Source organism: Xiphophorus maculatus, chromosome 12 (genome assembly GCF_002775205.1).
Source record: "Xiphophorus maculatus strain JP 163 A chromosome 12, X_maculatus-5.0-male, whole genome shotgun sequence".
In the NCBI taxonomy this organism is placed as follows: Eukaryota; Metazoa; Chordata; class Actinopteri; order Cyprinodontiformes; family Poeciliidae; genus Xiphophorus; species Xiphophorus maculatus.
The window spans coordinates 1,654,273-1,660,272 of NC_036454.1; positions in this window are offsets into that span (position 1 = coordinate 1,654,273).

The following is a 6,000-nucleotide window of genomic DNA, read 5'->3' on the forward strand; positions in this document are numbered from 1 at the left end:
ACTGAGGTCAAACCATCTCTAACAGGTCAGCGCACAGAAAGCCTCTTTTTAGTATAAACATGACCCCTGATGAAGAGGAGCAGTGATCCAGACCTGCTCAGCACACACATACTGGTTTTCTCACCCTTATGAGGACCAACACCAGAATGCTGCTTTACTGGGACCAAAAGCCTGGAAAGCAAAGCTGGACTTTGGTCTAAAGGCTTAAGTTCAGATCAGCTGGTTCTGCTGAGAGCAGGCTGTGGATCCATGTGAGCTGCAGGCTAGTGGTAGAAAAAGATCGTCTTCTCTCTCACGTTTACGGGACACATCTGAAAACATCAACATGCACAACAACAAAGAAATAATTAACTTTGATCTGCAACATACTGAGGCTGATGGACACAGCTGGCACAAACAATGTGATGAACTAGTGTCTTAGCATTAGCTAACTAGTGTACTAACATTAGTTAACATGGGTGCTAACATTAAATACCTAGTGTGAAAACATTAGCTGTGCTAATGTGAGCAATCTAGTTTGCTAACATTAGCAAAGCTAATGTTATTTAAAAAGTTAGCTGGCTAAGGTGTGTAGCTTATCTTTTTCAGGACTGGTAGTAAAATGTTGCTTCATAGATTTCTGCTTCACCAGAAATCTGCAGGATATCTAAACTGCTTTCCTTCCTTTTAGCTCAGTGACTCAAACTTTGAAAACTAAAAGCGATGTGTGTCATAAACGTTCATATCTGTCTTCATGCTCTCATTTTTACTGAGCCTGTGGACTTTCTCCTGCTGCTTCTGTCACTAGGTCGGACTGGTAATCGGGCCGGTCCTGGTTCTACCGGGTCTTCAGCTCTGGGCCTGACAGACTAGCCGGTCCTCATAGAGCGTTAGCGCTGGATGCTAATTGAATTTCATGGCTGTCTTTGTGGCGACCCGCCACCTTCTGCTACTGTTGTCGTCTCTGTGACTGAAAGAATCAAAGTGTGTTTGTGGAGGGAGGGGGCAATAAATGGCTCTTTTCAGCAGCCGTGTGTGTGGGGGGGGCGAGGAAAAATAGGGGGGTAATAGACAAGCCTATATACTGCTGAACAATGGCGCCCCTCCCCCGGCGGTGGCGGGGGGCCACGAAGGATCAAGGCCTTCCAGCCCATGAATTCATTGCTGTTGCTTTCTGGATGAGGAGGCGCGCTGCCTTGTCTTCATCGCTGAAATGAGCAATAAAAGAGGTTCAGGGGGGCAACAGGGTGGGGGTAACAGAGTGGTGGGGGGTGATACGAGTTGGGGGGGGGGGTTAGGGAGACAAGAGAGAAACTTTTGTGGAGGTAGAGAAGGAGAAGAAAGGCAAGGAGTGTGGCGAATGGGGAGTGACGGGCGGGTTAATCTGGCATCCATCTGCTGCCCCCCCCCCATGCTGCAGCCACCGAAACATCGCACTAAATGTTCCTGGACTGGGGCTTTTGTCAGCAACACCCCCTGCTCTCACCCCCCTCCACAAAACACTTAATAATGAGATTAAAACTTCAAATAAATGAAGTGTGAGTGAAAGGAGGTGGGGGATTCCCAGTCCAACCAGTTCATTCACCAGTCTGCTGGTTCTGACCGGGTCTGTGGACTGAAACGTCTGCAGGAGGAAATGATCTCTGAGTTCATGAAGGTCTGATCTCCAGAACCCAGAACCTGTAGCCTGGTTCTGATCTCCAGAACCCAGAACCTGTAGCCTGGTTCTGATCTCCAGAAGCTTTCGTCGGGTTTTAAAACCTTTCCAGTCATATTTGTGTTTTCGATGCAGCAGCAGTGACAGTAAAGATTAAAGAGCATCTGGGGAAATGGTTGAAGGCGCCATGGTGACATATTATGGTCTGTATTGTACACAGAGGGTCAGAGGTCAGGTGATTCTGTTACCACTTCCTGTCTCTGCAGGTCGACTTGCTAATGCTAACGAAGCTAAAGGTACAGAAGCAGATAAAGAATCTGAAATGTCGGACACAGCAGTGGAGGAGACGAGGACTCTTCTGTTTCACCTGCTGACACAGGGGGCGCCACTGAGCCAACGATGTCAACGTTCCTGAGCTCCTAATTGCTAGCTGGCAGGGATACTAGCACGTCATCAGAGCAACCTGTCACATGTTTTTCTGGGAATCAGGAGTTGTGCTTCTGGGTGCCACCACTAGTTGGCGCCCTGTCAGCTGAGATGGCAACTCGGCATTGAAGCGTTTCTGAGGTTACTGCTGATGCTCTGAAGGATTCAGACCCGAGTCCCGGCACGCCACAGGAAACGCTGTTGGTGTTCAGGTATCATCATCATCTTCAACGACCTCCAGGTTTATCAGCCTGGCGCCCTCCAGGCTTGTTTTTATGTCTAGCTGTAGTTCATAATGTCTGCCTGTAACATTTTCAAATTACCCGTCAACTTTAGGCATTTTTCAGCTGGTAGAGCACTGAGCTCAGCGGTTTCCAGATGGTTGGAGGAAGGGGAGCGTCTGGGCCCGGCTGCCAGGCGGTGGAGGGGGTGTCATGCTCTGGGATCAGAGTTAGAGTTGATGTACAGATTGTTGTTTCAGAGCTGGATGGATTCCCATGATGGGATGTTTTCAGGTAAATAATTGAGCGAGGCTGAAGGAGGCGATGATGGTGATGGTGGTGAGGAGGAGGAAGAGGAGGAGGAGGAAGAGGAGGAGGAGGAAGAGGCCTCATGTTTATGTTGTGGAGCTGAATACAGACAGCCTGATTTCAGCCTCCTGTGAGTCTGATGAAGCTCTGCAGACTCTCGGCCTCCTGCTGGGAGAACAAACAGAATCTCATCTGGGTTCAATCTGCTGCACTCTGCCTGCCTTCATCAGCCTCCTGCTGGGCCGGACCCGTCCAGAGCCAGAACCTTCACTGCCATGCAGGATCTAGATACCGATGAGCTGAAACTCATCCTGTCTTTTGATGATGTTCTTCATTTCTTTTCTTTAATGAGATAAAATCATCAGAGATGTTCTCTGTTTCCTCCATCAGGCTGTCTGACCCATCAGCGCGTTCTGAGCATGCTCAGTGGAGCGGACCGGACCGCTGTGGATGGGTCCAGGTCTGAGGGACAGCAGGCGGCGCATCCAGAAAACGTCTTAAATCCATTATTGTGTCAGATACGATCGTCTCAGGTCTGAATGTTCTGACATTTAATCTCCTTACTGGGTTTTTTTCTCGTGGGACATTTCAAGCACCAGTTAGCATCGGCTTGAGGCTAATGCTAAGTAGTGGCTAGTATCCTTGATAGCTAGCATTTTTGTGTCTGTCGTGGATGAAGCACTTGACATGTGAGGAGTGACGGACTACAGCGACAGATTCATGAACGTCACTGAGCCGACAGAATATCCAGAACTTTCCGCACAAATTTATGGTCATTTAGCTGGAAGTTGTTTGTTTTCACTGCCATCTTACTTCTGTTGCTAACTGGTATGAAGTGAGAAACACTCCAAGCAAAAAAACTTTTAGCTTCGCACTTTGGGTGTTAAGGCTGCTTCACGCAGGCAAAAGAAGTTTAATGTCCAAACTTGTTGACTGTCTTGGTTGCTTTTATTTTCCTTTTCAGCAATAAATTACAACGTTCAAACTTTCCTTTGATCTCCTGTCTACTTCTGTTGCTCTGGTAAAAACCAAAGGCCCCAAACCCAAATGCCTGCTGGTCCTTTACCACTTATAGAAAGTGGACTGACCCACATTACTTCCTGTCTGACTCAGAAAGAATAAATAAGAAAAATAATAAAACAAAAGATAAATAAAATCAACAATTATTAACCTGCAAATTAACTCTGTAAATAATACAAAAAATAGAAATTTAAGAATAAACTAACAAAATTCAAATGGATAAAGAAATAAAAAATAAATAGCTCCAACATACAGTTTTACTGCCTTAACTTTCATTAAAAAAGCCTTCAATGTGTGTAGCAGAAACCCTGAGCTCCCTCTGAGCCCAGACCTCCAGGTTCTTTGGTACCTGAGAGACTCACCTGAGCTCAGAGGGAAACTGAATCTGTTTGGTACTTTTAGCTAATTCAGAGTTTTTGTGACATTTCTTTATTTTGTCTTTATTGTAATATTTCATCTTTTCAAAGTAGTTTTTGTATTTTTGCAAAGTAAAACCAAGAAATGTTTCAGCGTTTTTGGAAATGTCTTTGTGTTTGTTTCATATTTTGATGTTTTTAACATTTAGTTCATTTATCTGAACCGCTGGCGCCAAAACAAGCAACAAGCAGAGAGAATCTGATCAGGTTAAAACCCTCGGATCGGATCCAGGACGGACCGAGCCTCGCTGCGCTCAGGCGCATGCGCGGTACTGCGGAGCGCCGCGCCGCGGGGGGGCGGGGCTGGGGTGATGAGGTGAAATGGTCCGTGAACGCACCAGGGCCGGCTCTAATCATCTGGATAATTCCTGTTTTTCTTTCTCCTTACTCATCATCATCATCATCATCATCATCATCATCATCATCATCATCATCATCATCATCATCATCATCATCATCATCATCGGTGCTCTGCCTTCATCTCTGAGACCCAAACAGAGAAAACTGCTGCTTCTGCATCCATCCATCATCCATCCATCATCCATCCATCATACATCCATCATCCATCCATCATACATCCATCATACATCCATGATAATGACTGAAAAAGAAAAGAATCAAATTGTTCTAGTCAAAGTCCGCCATAAATAGAGCGCCATGGCGGCCATCTTTGCTACCATAAACGGCGCTGCTGGGAGGCTACGTTTTTCTTCTTTGGGGATTTAATCGTATTTAATTAGAAACATGAACGATCAGACTAAAAAAAACAGATTTTGTTGTTGTTTTAAATCTTAATTGAGCATCAAGATCTACTGGCAGCTTTAAGGTGTGTTCAGAGTTGCCATGGTTACCAGAAGTTGGCGGCAGATAGAGGCAGACTCTTCTCCTTCAGCAATATTTTGGTTTTATTGTTTCATGTTTCCCTGAATCTCTGGCAGAACCGGGCCGGTCATTACAGCAGAACCAGGAGAACCTCCAGCTGCTTACTACTGGCGGCTGCTCTGATTGGCTGCCGCCTGCCGATGGCTGCTCTGATTGGCTGTTCATGTCCTCACAAGACTCACAGCGGTCCTCACAGAGGCAGACCTCCACACAGCAGACACACACACACACCATTGATCTTTTTCTTGCACTCAAGAAGCAATAATGACACACGCACACACACACGCGCGCACACACGCACACACACACACACACACACACACACACACACACACACACACACACACACACACACACACAGAGAGCTGGTCTTAATGCCACTTTAAGGCTGTAAGTGTTTCCTGTTGACGTCCAGCAAGAGGCTCTTCACCAGACATTATTATCCAGCTGCAGAGACTCCAGGCTAATGCTAAACTGCTAAACACATGAAAAAAATGTGTGTAAATTTACGTTAAACCACTAAGCACACAAAAATCTGCAGAAGCCGATGCTAGCCGTTAAAATTGCCTCTCAGTCTGTGTCTCCTTCCTGTTGACTGGTGTGAGACTCGCTAACAGCAAAGTCCTGTTTCTTTTGCCTCATATTGTCACTTTATAGTTGCTTGAACAGGATGAACAACGATGAAAAGTTTGCTGTGACATAAAGTTAATCAAGTCATGAAAATGGGAATAATTGGTTTAAAAGGTTAAAAAAATGCCAGCCATCTTGAAAAATGCCAGCCATCTTCCCATCAGCCATCAAGTGGAACATCTGAGCATGCTTATTTTTATGCAGCTTTATCTGTTTACAGAAATATTCGGAACTAATAAATGTTGTTTTCTGTTTGCAGGTTTTTAATAGATGATCCAGAGAACTTTTAAAGACAGATCAACTTTACGCTAAAGAACATGTTGGTTCCTCTAACGGTTTGTATTATAATATAATCCTTTCTACTTTCACTCCAGATTTCATCTGATCATTTCTGGATTTTTGTTTTCTTCTCTTTTGGTGTTCATGATTTGGTCTAGGTGGGTCTTTCTGGACCTAAATG